Source organism: Oryctolagus cuniculus, chromosome 7, assembly GCF_964237555.1.
Source record: "Oryctolagus cuniculus chromosome 7, mOryCun1.1, whole genome shotgun sequence".
Taxonomy (NCBI): Eukaryota; Metazoa; Chordata; class Mammalia; order Lagomorpha; family Leporidae; genus Oryctolagus; species Oryctolagus cuniculus.
The window spans coordinates 93,262,072-93,285,699 of NC_091438.1; the positions used below are offsets into that span (position 1 = coordinate 93,262,072).

General features: G+C 37.4%; 1 long non-coding RNA gene across 1 annotated transcript; it reads right to left on the bottom strand.

Annotated features, from left to right (window-relative positions):
• Nucleotides 1–1,252: 1,252 nt before the first annotated feature.
• LOC127493434 (uncharacterized) lies at nucleotides 1,253–14,562 on the bottom strand. Its single transcript, XR_007923586.2, has 2 exons — nucleotides 14,315–14,562; nucleotides 1,253–2,567 (listed from the first exon to the last, which is right to left on the bottom strand). It is a non-coding gene; the product is annotated as an uncharacterized lncRNA (long non-coding RNA).
• Between the last annotated feature and the right edge of the window lie 9,066 nt (nucleotides 14,563–23,628).

Consider the following 23,628-nt stretch of genomic DNA (forward strand, 5'->3'; position numbering starts at 1 on the left):
ACATCTCTTTCGCGTTTCTGCCTTTCAAATAAAATATTTAAAAATAAAGAACTGGGTTTGAACATTAGTACTGTTATGTAAACTGTAAGCTTCAGTTTTCTCACGTTAAGGTAGATTATTTTTTAACTGGATAAAAGTTTAAAGAATAAATTATATGATGCATGCAAAGCAATTGAACGTGAACAGCAAAAGTTACCTTTTTTATTTTAGTTATTTACTTGAAAGATAGAATTATAGAGATAGAGGAAGAGAGAGATCTCTCATCAACTGGTTCATTCCCCAAATGACCACAAAGGCAAGGCTGGGCCAGGCAGAAGTCAGGAGCCTAGAATTCCATCCAAGTCTTCCAGGTGGATGGTAGGGGCCCAAGCACTTGGGGCATCATCTGCAGTTTTCCAGGCACATTAGCAAGGAGCTGGATTGGAAGTGGAGCAGCCAGGGCTGGAATAAGGGCTCACAGAGAATACCAGCATCACAGGAGGCAGCTTTACAAACCACTGCACCACAATGCCAACCCCAAAAACTACCTTCAAAGATTGCTCCTCTCTCTGTAACTCTTTCAAATAAATAAAATAAATTTTAAAAAAGATTGCTCTACAGAGTAAGTGATGCAATTTTTGTGAAGTAAGCCATCACTGAAAAGAGCCAGTAGAGAACAAAAGGTAGCAGCTCTGGCAGGGGCAGCTGGGACTCTGGGGCAGCTGGGACTAAAGGGTGTGTTCAGATTTCTACAGAGTACTGGTTCCAGTATTGCTCGGCTGCAGCATCCGCTCACCATTAAAACCAATGACTGCACGCTGTTCTATCTCTAGTCCAGTGAAAAGAATTCATTAAAATTAATGAATGGAAATCAACTAATATCATTCAATCCGATAGTTCTGATTCAGTGGCTCATTTGATCCCCTCACTCAGCAGAGCCATTGTCTAATTATCCCCACTAATTGTTACAAAGCAGGGCCTTAATCATCAGCCAGGAAGCCAGCCCCGCCTTTTGCTGCTCTGTCTTGGTCTCCCACACTGTAATTAACAAATTGCCAGTGACTAGATCCAATTAAATGAGCTCAGTCTCTATTTTTCCTAGTCATCCATTAAGCAACAGCTTTCATGTAATATTGTCCACTTTGAAAACTCTTGGCATTCTCTGTTTTCTTCAGTATACCTTATCAACAGCGTGATTGGACTTAACAGAAGTAAGAAGCAATTTGCAGCCCTCACTTTGGGTTGAAACAATATTATAAGTAGCTTACATATATTCATTCATAATGTTTATTCTCAGGACAGCGCTATCAGGCAAGTATGATTATTAGCCCAATACTACAGATGAGGAAATTGAGGTAAGAGAGGCTTAGTGAAAAAGAAAGAAACGCTTGTGTGCATAAATTTGCTGCAAATACAGTGTTTTGCTTTAAATATTTGTCAAACAAATTGATGAGGATTACATACTGCTATAATTTTAATGATTTTGTAACTATTTCAAAATTTCCATAAGTAAAGATTTCCAGAGTCTCAAAGTAAATACTAAGTAGGAGCTTGAGTGCAAACTCAGGCAGTAATGATTCAGAGCCCACATTCATAATCAAATTCTGCTGACGGAGTGCACAGCGAAGATATCCAAAGAAACTGTCATCGCTCTAACAAAATTAAAATGATTATAGAGAAAAGAAATACATAAGTATGGAGCTTTCCTCAAAAAAAGAATCTGTCCATTCCCTGTCTTCAGGAAGGTTAACTCTCCTTCCTCTGTGCTCATCCCAAATCTTTAATGATTTGTACTTGCGTCACTATGTACAGACCACCTGTAAGTTGACACTGTGCTAAACATGGGATGCAGTCCTGTTCTCTCACAACTAACGAATCCACACATTAGGACAGTACATTGCCTTCATGTGCTTCTTAACCTCATGCCAGCAGCCAAACTCATGCTTAACAAAGCCAGTGTGGAATCAAAGCTAAAACATGTCTCACCATGAATATTAAGAATGAAAGATTCTGCCAAAACTTAGAGCACAATTATTGTACAGTGTTGCCCATTTATGATATACACTCCATCATGAATTCATAATATGTTATCACATTATAATTTTGTACACTTTATATATTAAAACACTTTATGCATATTTATATTTTATTACATTATATATTCATAACATTTATCACATTACAAGTTCATTATAACTTCTATAACTTTTCCTCATTCCTTTTTAAGCCAGTCCATTTCCATAAAAATAATTACATAGTATTCCATTCTTTCACAAATTAAAAAATATGTATGAATGTTCTATTGAAATTCTCTGTTTCATGGTTTACAGAGGTCACTTCAACAGCTCTCTTACTTGTGTTGTCATCCAAGATGGAGAAAGAAGAAATCAGAGGTCTCAAGCCACTGAGCTCCATTCCACTCAAATCCATACATTTTTCATTGTGGTGGATAAGCAAAGTATATCTCTATGAAGTCATATCCATATACTGATTAACAACACAGGTCCTGGCACCAGTGTTCCTGTTGCAGCTCCAGCTTTGCTACATATTTGTTGTAACCTTAAGGAAATTACAGTTGGGTCTCCAGCCTGGAAATACAGGAAAATAAAATGATGTCAGTATTGAACATGTACAGGCTTTTAAAAATCATTGTTCCCCAAACAATATAGTATAACGACTATTCACATAGCATTTTTATTGTAGTAGTTATCGTAAATCATCCAAAAGTGATTTAAAGCATTCAGTAGGATGTGCAAGAAAATCCTATACCATTTTGAACAAGGCACTTAAACCCCCTTGGATACTGGGGCTGCTGGAACTAACTCCCCATGAATATCAAGTAGCCACTGTATTTGATCTCTCTGTGCCTGCATCTTTTTGATAGGAAAATGAGGAATAATAACATACTTCTTCTAAGTGCTGATAGTTCCTGGTCTGCACCAGCGTGGGAACTCTGGCTCTTAAAACTTTGAAATATTTTGGCTATTGTGAATGGTGCAGCTTTTCCTTTGATGATTGTATGTGGACCTTGCCTGTGTTACTGCTGAACTATGGTCCTTTTTGCTTTCTGTTTAACTAGTGGGGAACTCTTTAATTAGTGGGGAATTATGCCTTTTACCATAACGCTAATTGAAAATGTTACCTAAAAAATAAAAGCAATTTTAAAAATATTTAAGTATTTTCATGCCAATAAATATCTGGCTACTCAAGCACCCATACACACACAACTTCCACATAGGCCCCTACCCTGGGGTCACTTCTATAACCCACAGTGCTGCAGCTAAAAAATTTAAGCCTTGGATTACCAGGGTTCTCATGGCTCTGCTTCAGATTCATGGTATGAATTTATCCCAGTGGAACACAGCCCATGCTTATAGGCTAAGTATCTTGAATTTTACTTCAACATACCTCATGAGGTTGCCGCAAGAAGTAAATAAATTTCACACTTATTACAGAACATGTTCAATAAATGTGTGGTGCCACTTTAATCACAATGATAGGTAATATAATACAACAACCACACACACATGTACACACATATACACTTACATATATTACCCCTACTTTCAGATTTCCAAGGACTCTCTATACTGTCTTCCTTAATAACTGTAATAGATTACACTCTCACCAATAGCAGATTATAGTATGTTTTTCCCTACATCCTCACCAGCATTTATTGGTTTTTGATTTCTGTATGAGAGCCATTCTAACTTGGGTGAGATGAAACCTCACTGTGGTTATGATTTGCATTTCCCAGATAGATAATGATCCCAAGCATTTCTGTATGTGTCTGTTGGCCATTTGAATTTCCTCTTTTGAAAAAATGCCTGTTTATATTCTTTGTGCCCATTTCTTAACTGGATTATTTGTTTTGCTGTTGCTGAGTTTCTTGAGTTTTTATTGATTCTGGATATTAATACTTGATCAGTTATATATTTTTTAAATTTCTCCCATTCTGTCTGTAGCCTCTTCACTTTGCTGAGTGTTTCCTTTGCAGTGCAGAAGCTACGCTTCTTAGCTTGTCTATTTTTTATTTTATTGCCTATGCTTCTGGGGTCTTTTCCAAGAAGTCTTTGTCCAAATCAATGTCTTAATGTCTTCCTCTAGTAATTTGATGGTACCAGGTCATAAATAGATTTAGATCATTGATCCATTTTGAGTTGATTTTTGTATAAAGTGTAAGGTAGTGGCTTTTTTTCACACTTCTGCACTCAGAGATCTAATTTTCCCAGCACCATTTGTTGAAGACATTGCCCTCTCTCCAGGGATTGATTCTAGCTCGTTTTTCAAAGATTAGTTGGTTGTGAAAATATGGATTAATTTCTGGAGTTTCTATTCTGTTCCATTGGTCTACATGTCTATTTATGTGCCAGGCTGTTTTGATTATAACTGCCCTGTAACAAGTCTCGAAATCTGGTATTGTGATGCCCTTAGCTTTGTTTTTTTGTTGTACAAGATTGCTTTAGCTATTCAGGGTCTCTTGTATTTCCATATAAATTTCAGCAGTGATTTTTCTGGATATGATAAGAATTGCATTTGATTGTGATCTCTTTGAATCTGTAAATGGCTTTCAGTATTATGGACATTTTGATGATACTAATTTTTCCAATCCATCAACATATAAGATTTTTCCAATTTTTGTGCCTTCTTCCATTTCTTTCTTAAATGTTTTGTAATTTTCATTGTAGAGATCTTTGACTTCTTTGGTTAAATACATTCCAAGGTATTTAAAAAATTGTGTAGCTATAGTGAATGAGACTGATCTTACAAGTTATTCTCAGCCATGGCACTGTCTGTGTGTACAAAGGCTATTGATTTTTATGTGTTGGTTTTATATCCTGAAATGTTACCAAACTCTCTTATGAGTTCCAAGTCTCTTAGAGGAGTCATCTGCAAACAAGAATAATTTGACTTCCTCCTTTGCAATTTATATCCCTCTGATTACTTTTTTTGCCTAATGGCTCTGACTAAAACTTTTAGAACTATATTTAATAGTAATAGTAAAAGTGGGCATTCTTACCCGGTTATAGATCTTAGTGGAAATGTTTCCAACTTTTCCCCATTGAATATGATGCTGACTGTGGGTTTGTCATAGTTTGCCTTAGTTATGTTATGCCCAATTTGCTTAAAGTTTTTATCATGATAGGATGTTGTATTTTATCTAATGCTTTCTCTGTTTCTATTGAGATAGTCATATTATTTTTATTCTTTAATTTGTTAATATGATGTACCACATTTACTGATTTACATATATTTAGCCATCATCTCTGCACTTGGTCCAGGAGAATGATCTTTCTGATGTGTTGTTAGATTTGATCTGCTGAGTATTTTTGCATCTATATTTATCAGGGATATTGGTCTAGAGTTCTTTTTCCTTCTTGTCTCTTTTTCTGAGTTTTGAGTTAAGGTACTTCTGGCCTCATAGAATGAATTTGGGAGATTCCCTGCCTTCAATTGTTTTCAATAGTTTGAGAAGAATTTGAATCAGTTCTTCTTTCAAAGTCGTAGAATTCAGTAGTGAAGCCATCCATTCATGGGCTTTTCTTTGTTGGGAGGGTATTTATTATGGATTCAATATGCATCTTAGTTATTGGTCTGCCTAGCTTTTATATGTCTTCATGACTCAATTTTGGTAGATTGTATATATTCAGAAATCTATGCATTTCTTCTAGATTTTCCAATTTGTTTGATATTGCTGTTTGTAGAAATTCTTGATGATTCTTTTTAATTCTGTGGTATCCATTTTTATATCTCCTTTTTCATCCCTGATTTTATTAATTTGGGGTCTACTCCCATTTTTTAAGTTAGTTAGGCCAATGTTGTTATGTTATGTCTTCATTTGTTGTTATGTTAGGTCTTCATTTCACTGAACTCTTATATTTTTTGGCTTCAATTTTCATTATTTATACTCTAATTTTATTTTTTACTTTTTCTTACTAATTTTGAATTTGGTTTGTTATTGTTTATCTAGGACCTTGAGATGCATTGATAGCTCATTTATTTGATGACTTTCCAATTTCCTGATGTAGGCACTTACTGCTTTAAACTTCCCTCTTAACACCATTTTGGCTATATCCCATAAGTTTTGATATGCTGTAGTGTCATCTTCTTTCATTTTTCAGGAATTTTTATTTCTCTTTTGATTTTGTCTATGACCTATTGTTCATTCAGGAACATGTTTTATAGTTTCCTTGTGTTTGCATATTTTCTAGAAATTCTTAAGTTGTTAATTCCCAGCTTCATTCCATTGTGGTCAGAAAAGATACATGGTATGATTTTGATTTTTTTTAATATGCTGAGACTTGCTTTATGGCCTAATACATCTCCTGTCCTGGAGAAAGCTCCATGCACTGATGAAAAAATGTGTGTTCTTCAGCTGTGGGATGAAATGTTCTGTAAATAACAGGTCCATTTGGTCTATAGCATTGATTAGTTCTATTGTTTCTTTGTTGATTTTCAGTCTAGTTGATCTGCCCGTTGAAGAAAGTGGGGGTGTTGAAGTCCCCTGTTACTGTTGTGTTAGAGTCTATGTCTCCATTTAGATCCATGAACATTTGTTTCAAACAGGCAGGCCCCCTGGCACTGAGTACATATATATTTATTATAGTCACATCTTTCTGTTGAATTGATCCCTTAAGCATTACATAATGCCCTTCTTTGTCTCATTTAACAGTTTTTGCATTAATGTCTATTTGTCGCTTATTAGGATAGCCACACCTGCTCAGTTTTGCTTTCTAGTAGTATGGAATATGTTTTCCAATCCTTTCACTTTCAGTCTGTGTGTACCTTGGTTGGTAAGGTGTGTTTCTTTTAGGTAGTAAATAGATGGGTCTTGTTTTTAAACCATGCAGCCAGCCTATATCTTTTAATTGAAGAATTTGTGCCATTTAAATTTTTGATTATTATTGATAAGAAACAATTGGACTCCACCATTTTTCCATACATATTTCTAGTGTTCATTTTTATTTCCTTTGTACTTTTACTGGATGATTTCCTGCCTTCACATTCTTTCATAATATGTGTAATACATTCTTTTTTTTTTATCTTTTATTTAATGAATATAAATTTCCAAAGTACGACTCATGTGTTACAATGTAATACATTCTTAAGAATCATTTGTAAGGCTAGACAAGTGGTGACAAATTCAATTCAGTTTCTGTTTGTTTTTGGAAGGTCTTTACTTCACTTTCATTTATAATTGACAGCTTTGCTGGCTACAATATACTGGCTTGACAGTTTCTTTCTTTTCGGACTTGTACTGTGACTCTCCATCGTCTTCTAGCATATAGGGTTTCTGATGAAAAATTATCTGTTAATCTAATTGGGGATTCTTTGAAGGTAATCTGGCATTTCTCTTGTGCACATTTTACAATCTTTTCTTTATGTTTTACTGTTGAAAGTTTAACTATAATGTGTTGTCATGAAGGTCTTTTCTGATCATGTCTATTAGGAATCCTATGTGCTTCCTGTGCTTGGATGTCCCTTTCTTTCTCCAAATTAGGGATGTTTTCTGCTGTTATTTTGGTGAATAGACTTTATAGTCCACTCTCTCTTTCCATGCCTTCAGGAACTCCTCAGGCACATATGTTTGGTTGTTTGATAGTACTCCAATAAATCTTCAAGAAATTTTTCAGTTTTTGTAACTTTTTATTTTCTATTTTCCTTTTTTTTTGTCTGACTGAGACATTTCCAAGGATTTGCCCTCCAGCTAATACATTCTTTCTTTTGCCTCACGGAGTCTGTTGCTGTGGCTCTCAGCTGAATTTTCTATTTAACATATTGAATTCTTCATTTCTAACATTTTACTTTGATTTCTGTGCAATATCTAAATTTCTCCACAAAATTTTTCACTCATACCATGTATGGATTTTAATCTAATCAATTTGTTTCTCTATGTTTCTGAGCAATTTTATAATCATTCCTTTGAATTCCTTTGCAGGCATTTCATCCATCTCTTCATCTTCTCATTCTGATATTGGAATGTTGTGTTCCTTTTTGGAATTCTTGGTATCTTCCTTGTTCTTGTTGCATGTACTTGTACTTTGAGGATTTGTGGAAACACTTGTTGGTTATCTCCTCTGATGGGTTTTAACAAACAAAATGAAACCGCATACAAATGCATTATCTGTCCCCTCATGTTTATTGCAGCTCAATTCACAAAGCTAAGATACGGAATTAGCCCAGATGTCTCTCAAATGATGCAAGGTAAAGAAAATGTGGTATATATACACTATGTAATACTACTTAGTCATAAAAAGAATTAAATCCTATCTTTTGCAACAAAATGGATGCAACTGGAAGCCATTATACTTAGTGAAATAAGCCAGTCCCAAAAAGACAAACATCATATGGTTTTCCCTCATTTGTAATAACCAATATATTTGAGTGAAATTGACAATTTAATATTTGATTGTTGTTTACAGCCCTGTTTCTACACTTGAGGAACGATATTTTTCCCTCTTACTATTTGTTGAATGCTTTGCTTAGAAAATAATAAACTGAGAGCCAGCGCCGTGGCTCACTAGGCTAATCCTCCACCTTGCGGCGCCGGCACACCGGGTTCTAGTCCCGGTTGGGGCGCCGGATTCTGTCCCGGTTGCCCCTCTTCCAGGCCAGCTCTCTGCTGTGGCCAGGGAGTGCAGTGGAGGATGGCCCAGGTGCTTGGGCCCTGCACCCCATGGGAGACCAGGAAAAGCACCTGGCTCCTGGCTCCTGCCATCGGATCAGCGCGGTGCGCCAGCTGCGGCGGCCATTGGAGGGTGAACCAACGGCAAAGGAAGACCTTTCTCTTTGTCTCTCTCTCTCACTGTCCACTCTGCCTGTCAAAAAAAAAAAAAAAAAAAAGAAAGAAAATAATAAACTGAATAAACAATAAAAAACTGACAGTATTTCATCATAAAAATTAAAAGAAAGAATAAAAAAGGAAGTAGGGTGGAGAGTGAGAGCTTGGGCAGAAGGAGGGTAGGGTGGGAAGCATCACTGTGTTCCTAAATCTGTATATACAAAACACGAAATTTGGTTCACGGTGTACAAATAAAAATATAGGAAAATATATTATGCCTTAATGTTTCTTAGTTATTACATAACATCAATCCTTAAGGCTATTTGAAAGATAAACTAAGTGCTTCTCAGTAAAGTTAAGCAATGGAAAAATTTCTGTAAAAAACTCAAGTATAAATATATGTACTTTATGTACTTGTTAATTTTAATAATAAAAAACAAATAGCATTTCTCAGAATTACAAATTTGATGGGGTTAAGAGTATATACAACAATAAGTGATGCTGTTCTATGTAGACTTAGTTATAATTTTTTTCCAGTGTAAAACATGACTCTTTCTACTATAGTATTTGCAAAATGTCTTTCCTTAGAGCCCAATGAGAATGTGATTAAATAGTAAGATCTTTAACAGCATTGGAGAGCAAAAGCAAAGTTTCTAAATCATAGTACAGAGAAAATTTTTAAACATTGGACTGGGCCAGCACCACAGCTCACTAGGCTAATCCTCCGCCTGCAGCGCCGGCACCATGGGTTCTAGTCCCAGTTGGGGAGCCGGTTCTGTCCCCATTGCTCCTCTTCCAGTCCAGCTCTCTACTGTGGCCCGGGAAGGCAGCGGAGGATGGCCCAAGTGCTTGGGCCCTTCACCCACATGGGAAACCAGGAGGAAGCACCTGGCTCCTGGCTTCAGATCTGCACAGTGTGCCGGCTGCTGCGGCCACGTGGGGGGTGAACCAACAGAAAAATGAAGACCTTTCTCTCTGTCTTTCTCTCTCTCTCTCTCTCTCATTGTCTAACTCTGCCTGTCAAATAAATAAATAAAATAAACATTGGACTGAATACTTGTTTGAACAAAAAGCTGAAATCCATAGATCAACCCTTAGAAACATTTCATTTTAAAATCCAATGGAAAAAAACGTGTTTATAAAGTGAAATCTTTTTATGATTCTCCCAGTGGTCCCCAGGCATCTAAATTCAAACAGATTTTACAGGTGTGTGTGTGCATGAACATGTGCACAGTGAAGGGGTAGGGGTAGCTGAAGCTGTCAAGGTGAATTAACCATCTATGAATTAGAAGTGTTCTTTTAAAACCAAAAACTATTAGAAGCATTAACAGACTTAACCGCAAATGTGCTATTATATTATCCTACCATCATTTTCTCTCTAAAAGCATTGATGACTGGTTTTATGATTCATAGCACTAAAAATTCATCATTGGTATTTTTATGAGGCTTAAGATAATTTTATGAAAGCTGAAACTTACATCCTAGCTATCTTCCAGAAAACAAAGGTCTGGGGATCTACCAACATCATTCCAAAACCCAGGGAAGTAGAACAAATGATTCAGAAGGGCCGAAAGCAGAGGTCCAAAAACTCTGGGAGGATCCCCTAAATCACGGTCTTTCTCAGCAGCTGCAGGAGGCCAGCCATAAAGAACAGCAGTCTGGCACTGAAGGATCCTGTTCTCCACACACCAGGTCTGCGGGGAAAGAGTATTAAAATACTCTGAATTGGCAGAAGATTCCAGATACATGCTTGAGTCTCACTATCATTTTCCTTATTAAAAGGAGTAAGAAGTAAAAAGTTTCCATTTGATGATCAGTCACTGATTATCAAGCAGATTTTGAAAATATGTATGATTCCAATGAAATGTTCTTTTTATTCCAGCTTTTAAAAAATAGCAGCTTAGGGGGCAGCATTATGGCACAACAGGTTAAACCACTACCTGAACATGGCATCCATATGAGAGCAGGGTCTAGTCTCAAATATTCTGCTTCTGATCTGGCTCCCTGCTAATGTACCCCAAAAGCAGTGGATGATTACCCAAGTTCTTGGGCCCCTGCCAAATACCTGAGATACCCAGATGAGGTTCCAGGCTCCTAGTTTTGCCTTCCCCAGCCCCGGTCATTGAGACCATTTGGGAAGTGAACTAGCAGATGAAAGATCTCTCTTTGTCTCAATCTTTCTCTTTCTTTCTGTAACTCTCCTATCAAGTAAATAAAAAATCTTAAAAAAAAAAAAAACTCGACCATGGAAAATGGAAAATCAAGAGTTTGATATCAATACAGATTTTTTAAAATATAAGTTTTAAAAAATTAAAATATATAAATATGCAGCATTGTTAGGCTGAAACTATCTCCCAAAAAATAACAAGATAAATGTTCATGAAGAAAATATATGTTTACAAAGGTAAATTCCTGTTATGTTTTAATGAATATTACAGTATAAATGTGCACCTAAAAGAATAAAATACTGGGGTCAGTGCCATGGCACAGCAGGTTAATCCTCTGCCTGCAGCACCAGCATTCCATATGGGCACCAGTTCTAGTCCCAGCTGCCCCTCTTCCAATCCAGCTCTCTGCTATAGCCTGGGATAGCAGTAGAAGATGGCCCAAGTTTTTGGGCCCCTGCACCCACATGGGAGAGTGGGAAGAAGCACCTGACTCCTGGCTTCAGATCAGCACAGCTGTGGCTGCTGCGGCCATTTGGGGAGTGAACCAATGGAAGGAAGACCTCTCTTTGTCTCTTTCACTGTCTGTAACTCTATCTCACAAATAAATAAATAAAATCTTTAAAAAAAAAAAAGAATAAAATACTGTTTCAAAAAAGTCAGATCGCAACAAGTCACTCCCTTATTCCCTCTTTCCCTTCCTAAAATGAAAAAAATATTAATCAAAAGATCTTAGAAATATGAAACATAACTAAAAGGTAGACTGAATATTCAAAGCAGAGAGAACAACAGTGAACAAAATAGAGAAGGATCTTATGATAACATAAGTCAAGAAATGTGTGTCCTAACAAAAAGCCATAGGTTGGGCCAGAGCTTCTCTGATGCTGTGCCATGGCATGCTAGGGTGTCAGGAAGGTATGGCGAAACACTGAACTCTCCTTGGTCAATTGCCAGGGATCTCTGTCAGCTAGAATAGGGGGCAGGTTACTTCTGCTGGACAGTTAGCTGCTCATTTACCCTGCTATAAATACTATGATTTTTTTTAATTTGTTCTAAGTTGTGAGAAATATTGGAAAGGGAATCAGAGTCAAGTTTCAAACCTAGAACTCACACCCTTATTTTTTATTTTCTGCCCAATACTCTATGCCTTTTGAAATTTAGCTTCCCTGCCAGGAGAGCAGCCATTTTCATCATCATAACTTTCTAATGGCTACATTCTGTCTCTTTAACCAGACAGTGAGTACTCTGTGATAATTTATCAAATTATATACTTCGGGTTTTTGTGTCCTTCAGCACATATATTCCCATTTTGAAAGTTTTTTAAAACTCATGATTCTTTCTGCCTTGTAAAAAAAATGACTCACAGGAGCAAAATTGAAATCAGAAAGGCTAGTTAGAAGATATGTTTGCTTGATTGTAGATCATTTTCTAGTTCTAAAGATGGAACAAAGAGCAAATGTATTCCTCCTATTGCACGAACATTTATGCAGGAGGTGGAGACTCCCAAGGGAGTAGTACACCAAGAGCCAGTGTTAAATGTTTCCTACCATCTCCCTAGGATCAGTGAGCAGGAAAGTGAAGGGGCTCAGACAGGGTATGGGAGAGCTTGCATGATTGACTGTGAAGGAGAGTGGGTTGAGAACTTTCTAACAACACTGGTCCTGTGGTCAGCGAAGAATAAGATTGATCCAGAGAGTCAGCAGGTGCAGAATAAGTGGTATCTTGTTGCCTCCAACTTCCCTGAAGATACTGCCAAAGACAGCTGATTTTATGGACCTAATTTGGTGTCATGTCTTTATATATTAAGGATCTGCCCTTGGGCTGGCACCGTGGCTCACCAGGCTAATCCTCCACCTTGCGGCGCTGGCACACCGGGTTCTAGTCCCGGTCGGGGCACCGGATTCTGTCCCAGTTGCCCCTCTTCCAGGCCAGCTTTCTGCTATGGCCAGGGAGTGCAGTGGAGGATGGCCCAAGTACTTGGGCCCTGCACCCCATGGGAGACCAGGAGAAGTACCTGGCTCCTGCCATCGGATCAGCACGGTGCGCCGGCCGCAGCGCGCCGGCCGAGGCGGCCATTGGAGGGTGAACCAATGGCAAAGGAAGACCTTTCTCTCCGTCTCTTTCTCTCTCACTGTCCACTCTGCCTGTCAAAAAATAAATAAATAAAAATTTAAAAAAAAAGGATCTGCCCTTCACAAGAGTAATCTATATATCCTTTGAAAGCATCCTATTGCATTTCAATAATATTCTTATTGCAAACATAGCATTTGCACTTAAATTCAAAGTAATATGGTACATTGTTAATTTTCTTTCTATTTTCTAGAGGCATAATTTAATTCAATTATGTGATGAAAGGAAGAAAGTGTCATTAAAATCTGGCATTTAAATGAAAAGCAGGCCTCCAAATACATCTACTGATATTGAAGTCTCTGCAGAAATCCAGATGGGAGATAATAGACTAAGGTATAAGCAAAAGTGATAAAATGGATGAATGCACACAAAATATATTTTGGGAGTAGTAATGACAAGACTGCATGAGAGGTGAAGGAAATAGAAAACAAAAATAATTTCTAGGTTTCTATATTTTAAACCGGACAGAACATGGTACCATTTATTGAGATTGGGAAGGTATGTTTCAGACCAGGGTACAAGAATATCAAGAGTTTTGTTTCGAATGTTGTAAAATGTCTAAGAAGAGATATCACAGATGGAAATATCAGGTGGGAAGCTGGACATCTGAGCTCAGAGGATCAGTGAAAGGCCTGATACAGAGACAAACAATTCGAGATAGTTGAAATGTAGACAATATTCAAAGCCATAAAAAATAGTAAGATAACAGAGGGAGAATTGAAGAGGAAAGCCACTAACATGTTGAGCACAGTAGAAACAAAGAGATTGCTACATAAATACAACATAGAGATCATTAATTAAATTATTAAGTACCTCCATTTGTTATTCAAAAACATGTTTACCTAAAATAAAGATTTTTTTCTTGTTTTCAAAAGGGAAGTGACAATTTTTCTTGTTATTACAACAGCACATATTTAAAACTTCAGTCATGTGCATAATTGCAAGAGTAGTGGTAGGGCATATCCTCACACAGGCACCAAGTCAGGCACAGTAAGTAGCTACAAATCATTAGTGAGAGAATTCTTTCCTACCTAGAGCACTCTTCCATGTCTTGGAGTTAGGCTACAAAGTCAGCAAACCTCAACTCCATTTACTCCTCTATTAAAAAAAATCAGGATTAACCTGCAGTCTAATTAAAGCTAGTCACCAACTCCCGGCTTGAGAGATATCCACATTTCCTTTAGAACTAACAGAAGAGACTAGTTAACTAAGGGTGTACATTCCTAAGAGCCAAAAATGTGAGTTCTTAAATACAAACCTTGCAGGCGCAGATCTATTTCAGCCACTGCACTTGGAGGAAATGGAGGTGAGGAGGAGGACACAGACACTTCCCTGGCCAGGCAGAACGAAAGCGGTAGCAAGGACGAAACTAATGTGCCTGGCGGTGGGGGAGCCCCTGGAAGCACAAAATGTCATCCCACCTGTGCTGTTCACAAACCTGAGGCTTCCGGGTTGTTTTGAAGGTCACAGCGTCTGGTGTGACAAGGTAGAAGACAATTAGCATTTCAGGATTGCGTAAGAAACCCTGGTGTTTCCTGCCTAATCAGACTTGGTGCCTATCTGCTTTTTCCCTTATATTAGAGAACATAAAGATTTTAATCTTCGCTCCCTTCCCCACCCCCACCCCCGGGGTTCTTAGAACAACCCTTAGTTAACAATTCAGCTAGCTGTTAATGTTTCAAGGAAGCATAGGATTAGAGGTATGTGAAAAGTGTATATACCTGAGGGAAGACTGGGGCAGTTCAAGGATGTTGAAAATCAGCAATAACCTAAAGCAAAAACTATCAAATGTTGAACAAAATCTACCCTATCTGAATTCTAGTAGTTAATTGGCTCAAATGGAATCCACTGAACTACCCCTAAAAATTAAAAACACCTGTTATTTCATTCCCTATGAAATCTAGTATAAATTTAAGACCAGTATGTCCCTCTAGTTGTACAAATGTAATTACACTTAGCAAGTTGAGATTAACAGAGATTTTAATTGCCTGTATATCAAAAACAAATATTTATAACTGGGTCTGAAATGTTAAGTAATTCATCAAAACTATACTTCAAATTTACTTAACACAATTCTAAGATAATACCAAGCCTAAGGCTTATCTGTGTTCTCAACTTGCTGAGCCTTCATTGATTAAGTGATAAATTAAACTGTTGACTGTTAGTGTAAACTCAAGAATAATCACTGTGGAAACCAATATTTGCAAGTCTTTTATAAGCTGATTTTAAATACTCAAATATTTTATTTTCCAAACATTTTGAAAGTTGTAAAAGGCTTAATATTAGAATGCTATTGAACCACTGGTTTCTTTATACATCTGATTATTTCAAAATTACATATTTTAACAGTTATATAGACACACTGTATGGTGCATGTGGGTGCAAAATATTATCTACTACATTATTAAAAGTACAATGATTCATATGTCTTGACATTTTAGTCGTATTTCAAGAGGTGTACAGATGAGTGTCTTTCTTCCATTCCTAACTTCTTGAGAATTTCTTCCAGGATTAAGCTGCTCCAGTAATCATTGCTCTATAATGTGGCCTTTGTTCTATAACAACCAAAATCATAAAATTTCTTTATTAAATAAATCTGTGAATTTTTACATTCTTCCTTTCACTGTTCCAATGTTTTTCCAGACCTTTCAATTTTATCACAGAATTTTTCTATGAGTCAACATTAACCAAATTCCTGAGACTCATGCTTGGTTTTTAGACAGCGTTGCTTCCCAAAATTTTCACCAGTGATTTACTATTGTGCTAAAAACTAGAAAATCCTGTTTGAATTTATAAGTAAATTTTAATATTCTGTATCACACATGTGAGTATAATGTGAGTTTATATGTGTGCACATATACACATATATGTCCAATGTTGCTAACAATTGCTAACTTTCCTAGCACTTATTAACTTTACTAGCTCATAATGTAATATATTGCAATGTATTATAAGAGTAATATACATATCCCACAAGCAATTATGTTGTCCTACCTTGACTTTCATTTTAGATTCTTATCAGTTCTATATTTTGGCTTATTTTCTAAGCCTGTTATTCATGAGTCAGAATCACAGAACCTGCTGCCCCTACATAAACAGAATATAATTTAACTGTGCAGCCAAACCTTGACTGGTAGGGCGAGGTGGGTAGGTGGGGGAAGCGAGAGCTGCCAATTTTTTTTTTATCAGTTGAGCAGCAACTGAGCCTCTACTGTTGCTGAACAGGCCGGCCATAAAGACCTCTGGCATGGTTCCATTGCCTTGCAAGCTCTTTGCTGGTGAGGGACCATGGTCACACGGTCTAGTGAACACTGTGCCCATGAATTTATGCTCACGAAATAAAGGATACTTCTGCAACCCTATGGAGCACTGGCAAGGGATCTCACTCATCTTTGCACACTTACTTCCTAGCACACAACTTGTCTCACAAATGCTTGAGGAACGCATAAAGATAATGAAGACAGTGTCAATAGTGTATTCAATACTCCATTATAATCCTGTACCTCCTTTCCATCAATTTAATAACTCAAAATGTTTTCGGTTTCCGTAATTCTTCTCACTTCCCAATCCCCCTAAATGCTTCAAATGAAAACTAACTTGTCATGGCCTTCAATTTTAAACATGATCTAGGCTCCAACTACCCTATAATATTATATTAAAGACACAAATCAAAAGGGTAAAACACTTATCATTTACTAGAAAAGTCAAGTTCTGAGAAAAACAACTATCATTATTTCTCAGGTCAATAAAGAAAAGGAAAGGCAGCAGAGGATTTGAATAATTTGATAAGCTTGATTTATTACTATATAGTATTTTGCATCTGACAAACACCCATTCTTTTCAAACAGCATGGAATTGTATTTAAAAAAAAATAGAGTGAATTGGAAAGGAAATTGTAATAAACGCACGTGAGAGACCCATATGGAGTTCCTGACTCTTCCTGGCTTCTACCTGCTCCAACCCTGGCTGTCTCTCTTTTCTTCCCTCCTGCACTCCTCTGTCATTATGCCTTTTAAGTAAATAAGCCTTCATTATTAAAGAATTATCAAAATCACCACAGAAAAGGCTGAGAAAACATAGACTGATTCCAAGAAATAAAATCATAAAAATTTGTCCCATCCTAAAAGTCATCAGGCTTTTAACAGCTACCATCATTAACAGTATTGGCACTTCATAGCACTTTGACAGTTAACAACTACCTCACTCCATTTCATAATCAAAGAAGCAGACAGGGGCAGTTAAGTTGTCAGTGTTCCCAAGGATGATGAGTGGCAGGCCTAGCATTGGAAGATGGACTATGAAGAGATGACAAACCTCATCTTCATAACCTCTGCATTAAGTGCAGGAATGACTTGCCGTTGACAGAACATTGCTTTGAAGAATTAAAGAAGAAATAGCATAGGATATTTCAGTAAAACTTGAAAGGCATTTGATAAAATAAAATTATCAATTCCTGAAGGAAAAATGATAAAAAAAAAAACACTTAACTTCCTTTACATGAAAAAAAAAAAAAAGATTTCTCAGAAGCCAACAGCACAGTATTCAAGGTGAAACAGGAGACAAAGTTCCTCCAACTGGCATTAAGGGAGGAGATGTCCACAGGTATGTTTAGAGCAAATAGTCTAACCCAGAACAAATAAGGTTACTAACTAAACAGATTCCTTCTTTCTGGAGGATTTCTCAACAGTCTCATTATGCTAATGTTTTATTCTGTGACTCTCCTGCCAGGGAACTTAGTGTGCTATTTCCTAAGCCTCTCTGATACCTGAACACTCTGTTCCCCTCTGTGGGAACCGCTGTCCATAGCTGCAGTTTAGAAAAGGCTGCATTACAGCACTGAAAGCATCCTCACTAATTACTGAGACACAATAAGGATTCCCACCATGATGACTGTGGTTCAGCATTATTCTAGGTGGCTTAGACAATAAAACGAAATAAATATAGATAATAACCATAAATAAATGCAATGAAAGGAAAATAAGAAATAACTATTGGGAAGAATTTACAACTTATTACTTGTAAATTTTATGATTTCTCACATAGACAATTCAAGATTAAATTATGAAAAGCTAAAAAATTAGTAACTTAGATTGTTAGATATAATTTAAGTATTTATATAAATTGATCTTTACTTAAAAGAGCTTACAACTTTTCCAGATGTAGTTAGTGAGCAAAAAAAAAATCAGGATAAGAAGGAAGTAAAATCATCAAAAGTGCATAAAGTATTTAATAATACCTTTAGTCTTATCTCAAGAGTAACAATAGAAACTAGAAGAAAAGTACATTTGTTTTGCTTATGAATTTTATATTGTCATGGAGAATTGCATCAATCCATGGAAAATACCATTAGACATAATTCTGCACCCAACTAGCTGTGCAATCTTTGACAATGTGGCTTTCTGCAGTCCAAGATTTTAAAGAATCTCATGATTAAAAGGAAAATTTTAGGTCACCTAGTACAGATCAAAACATCACCCAATTATTTATACCCTGATTCTTCATGTCGACACCGGAGAATTTATCATATGAAAGTCCAAAACTGCACAATAGTGCTCATTGCACACTTCAGGATGAAACTAACAATGTCAGTATGCTTAAACATCTACTGTTCAGAGAAATTATGGTGCACCAGCTTATGGAATACTCAGCTTTTCTTAAAAATTATTTGAGCCTCTTTAAAATTATAGAAACCTTTTTATTTTTATGAAGTTCAATTTATATATTTTTCTTTTGTGACTCGTACTTAGTGTTATATTTAGGAAACCATTGCTTAACTCAAGGTCTTGAAGATTTACTACTATGTTTTCTTCTTGAGTTTTATGGTTTTGACTTTCGCATTTGGATCTAAGTTCCATTTGGGGTTGATTTTTTAATAGGATGGGAGGAGAGGTCCCAAGTTCATTCTTTTGAGTGTGGGTACAGTTGTTCCAGTGCCATTTTTAAAGAGGTTGTTATTTCCCCTCTTGAATTGTCTTGGCTGAATTTCTTAGGAACTCAATCACTCAATAGCAAAAAGAAAACAATCTGATCTTAAATCAGGCTAAAAATCTGAATAGACACTTCTCAAAAATGACTTACCTCAAACGGTAGAGTTAGAAACATACCAGGTGATTCCAATTCAATCCCATCAAGGTGGCATGTACCAATGCCATCTCACTAGTCCCAGTGATCAATTTCTGTTCACAATTGATCATAATGATAGGACTAAGAACCAAAGGGATCACATAAACAAGACTAGTGTCTGCAAATACTAGCTGATAGAATAAAAAAGGGAGAGAATGATCCAACATGGGAAGTGAGATACACAGCAGACCCATAGAATGGCAGATGTCCTAAACAGCACTCTGGCCTCAGAATCAGCCCTTAAGGCATGCGGATCCGGCTGAAAAGCCCATGAGAGTATTTCAGGCAGGGAAAGCCAAGACACTATGGGGAAAAAAGAAAAAAAAAAAAACCTAAATGAAAGATCTCCACGAGTGAGATCCCAGTGGAAAGAACGGGTCATCAAAGAAGGAGGTACCTTTCTCTGAAGGGAGGAGAGAACTTCCACTTTGACCATGGCCTTGTCTAAATATGATCAGAGTCGGTGAACTCAGGGGGCTTCCATAGCCTTGGCAGCTCATGACAAGAGCCTAGGGTAATTACTGAGGCCATAAAAAAGAGTGTCAATTTGTTAAGTCAACAACAGGAGTCACTGTGTACTTACTCCTCATGTAGGATCTTTGTCCTTCATGTGCTGTACATTGAGATTTAATGCTATAACTAGTACTCAAACAGTATTTTTCACTTTGTGTTTCTGTGTGGGAGCAAACTGTTGAAATCTTTACTTAATGTATGCTAAACTGATCTTCTTTATATAAAGAGAATCGAAAATGAATCTTGATGTGAATGGAAGGGGAGAGGGAGTGGGAAAGGGGAGGGTTGCGGGTGGGAGGGAAGTTATGAGGGGGAAGCCATTGTAATGCATAAGCTGTACTTTGGAAATTTATATTCATTAAATAAAAGTTAAAAAAATGACATTACAAATGGCTGACAGAAAAATGAAAAAATTTTCAATACCACAATCCATTAGTGAAATGCAAACCAAAATTACAATGAGTTGCCACCTCACACTCCTGTCAAAAAGACAAAACATGGCAAGTGTTGGATAGGATGTGACAAAAAAATCCTTACATGCTTCTGTGGGAAAGTAAATTAAATTAGTATAATCATTATTAAAAATGGTGTGGAGGTTCTTTAAAAAAATGAAAAGTAGAACTACAATTCCAGCAGTCTCACTACTGAGTATGTAGCCAAGGGTACCGAGATCAGTCTAAGAAACATCTGCACTCCCACATTTATAGCAGCACTATCCACAACAGCCACCGTATGGAGTCAATTTAATTCCATACATGGATGAACGGATAAGGAAAATGTGGTGTTTAGACACAGTGTAATAGTATTCAGTCATTAAAAAAAGAATGAAACCTTGTCATTTACAATAACCTTCATGAGCCTGAAAGACATTATGTGAAGTGAAATGTCAGATACAGAAAGTGAATGCTGAATGATTTCACTCACATATAGAATTTTGAGATTTTGATCTCATAAAAGTAGAAGGGAGGCCGGCGCCACGGCTCAACAGGCTAATCCTCTGCCTAGCGGCGCCGGCACACCGGATTCTAGTCCCGGTTGGGGCGCCAGATTCTGTCCCGGTTGCCCCTCTTCCAGGCCAGCTCTTTGCTATGGCCCGGGAGTGCAGTGGAGGATGGTCCAAGTGCTTGGGCCCTGCACCCCATGGGAGACCAGGAGAAGCACCTGGCTCCTGCCTTCGGATCAGCGTGGTGCGCGGGCCATTGGAGGGTGAACCAACAGCAAAGGAAGACCTTTCTCTCTGTCTCTCTCACTGTCCACTCTGCCTGTCAAAAAAAAAAAAAAAAAAAAAGTAGAAGGGAAACATGATTACCAGGAGCTATAGAAGGTAGAGGAAAGATGGGGAGAGGTTGATCCATGGACAAATTTCTTCAGTTAAATAGGAAAAATAAGTTGTGATACTCTATTGCATAGTAAAGGGATAACAGTTAACAATAATGCATTGCATATTTCAAAACAGCTAGAGAGAGGACTTTTTAACATTCTCACCACAGAGAAATTATAAATGTTTAAGGTATGAATATACTAATTATCCTGACTTGATCATTATACAATGTACACATGAATCAAAGCATGATACTGTACCCCAAAACTATGTTCAATTATTATGTCATTCACAAATATTTTTTATTTTTTACTTTCTAATTTTAATTTTTAAATAGTTTTGACCGATTCAACATAGTTTGTAGACACAATTCTAAGAACATGATATTCCCTTCCTCCCTCCTTCCCTGCCTCCCTCTCTTTACTTCCATTTTTTTTTAGTTTTTGAGATCATTTAAATTTACACTTTTAGTTTTTAAGATCTTTTAAATTTACATTACAGTAAAAAGGCTTAAGCCTTCATCAAATAAGAAATTTAACAAGTAAAAAGCAAAAAGATCCTAGTTTAGTGGGAATATAGACAACAGCATTAAACAATATTTGAATGGAAAAGTTTTAAAAGCAAAGAATTCAGTGTTCATGTGAGAAAGTGCTTGTACTGTGGTGGCAAAGTAAACCAAGAGGCTGGCACCATAGTGCAGAAGATCAAGCTGTCATTTGCAACATCAGCATCCCACATCAGAGCACTAGTTAAAGTCCCAGCTACTGCACTTCTGATCCAGCTTCCTGCTGCTGCACTTGGAAAGGCAGTGAAGGATGGCCCAAGTGATTTGAACTCAGCTACTCCTGTGGGAGACCAGAATGGAGTTCCCGGATTATTGCTTCAGCCTGGCCCAAAGCTAACTATTCAGCTATTATGGGTCTCTCTCTCTCTCTCTCTCTCTCTCTCTCTCCCTCTCAATCTCTGTGTGTGTGTGTGTGTGTGTGTGTGTATGATTCTTTCAAATAAATAAATCTTTTTCTTTTTTAAAGTAAGCTAAGTGGCCTGCACTGTAGCATAGCGGGTAAAGCCACTGCCTGCACTGTCGGCATCCCATTTGGGTGCTGCTTCTAGTCCCAACTGCTCCACTTCCGATCCAGCTCTCTGCTGTGGCCTGGGAAAGCAGCAGAAGATGGCCCAAGTCCTTGGGTCCCTGCACCCACGTGGAAGATCCGGAAGAGGCTCCCAGCTCCTGGCTTCACAGCTCCTGTGGCTGTGGCCATCTGGGGAGTGAACCAGAGGATGGAAAACCTCTCTTTCTCTTTCTACTTCTGCCTTTCTGTAACTCTTTCAAATAAAATAAATAAATCTTTAAAAATAAAGAAAAAAATAAGCTAAATAACTGCATTCAGAGGCAGACATTTAAGTATCCCATATCGGGTGCCTGGTTCACTGACTAGCTCCAGCCCCTGACTCTAGCTTCCTGCTAGAGCAGACCCTGGACGGTGGCAACGATGGCTCCCACCACCCATGTGTGAGAACTGGATTGAGTTCTTGGCTCCAAATTTGGCCCAAATCCTAGACATTGTAGGCATTTGGGGAGTAAACCAGAGCATGGTAGCTATCTCTGTTGGCCTTTCAAATGAATTAGAATGAAATAAAAATAGATAGAAGAATAAAGAAAGAAATTATGTGTCATGTGATCCCGAATTTACAAACCAACACACTCAGAACCCTGCTCACTCCCTTGGCCAGTTACTTCTAAGCAGGCAAAAGCTTGAACAACCACTCGTGGAGCTCTGTATACCAAAATATTACAGTTGTTTATCTGCTTAGCAAGATTATATGTGATCTGTATTTTCTTCTCAGAATCTCCATGCTTATAAAATCTACAAAATACTCTGTAATGAGAAAAAATAGTGTTTTAATTGATCTGGTAAAACTGCAATGCCAATTCTCTTAATACTCTTGAGTAATACACCTCCTGGTGTGTTGTCTATTTCCTGTGAAAAAATCTCCCATGGAGTTGTCTAAAGATCTTCAGAAACAGCTCCAAATATTAGAAAATGTATCTTCACACTTAGCCATAATCTAATATCCTTATAACTTTCATTCAGTAATTTTGAAAGATCATTTCATCCCTGCCATAAATAATAGCTCTTCAAAAGTTTTTACGAAATCAAGGATATCCCCTTTGATTCTTCTTGACGCCAGATTAAATATCCCCTGGTTCTTAACATCATTCCACTTTGAGGCTTAGATTTGAAACATTTCTATGAATAGGCATTTTTAAAGATTTATTTATGTGTTTGAAAAGTTAACAGGGAGGGGCAAGACACAGAGACAGAGACAGAGAATGAATATCCCACCCACTGGTTCACTCCCCAAATGGCTGTAACAGCAGAGGCTATGCCAGGCAGAAGCCAGGAACCAGCAGCCCCATGCTGTTCTCCAACATGATTGCAAGTGCCCACGGATGTGAGCCAGCTTCCACTGCCTTCCCAGGTGCATTAGAAGGGAACCACATCAGAAACAGAGCAGCCAGCACTAAACCTGTGCTCCGATATGGAATGCTGGTATGGTAAGTGGTGCTTAACTCTCTGTGCCACAACACTTGCCTAACCCTTCATTCTTAA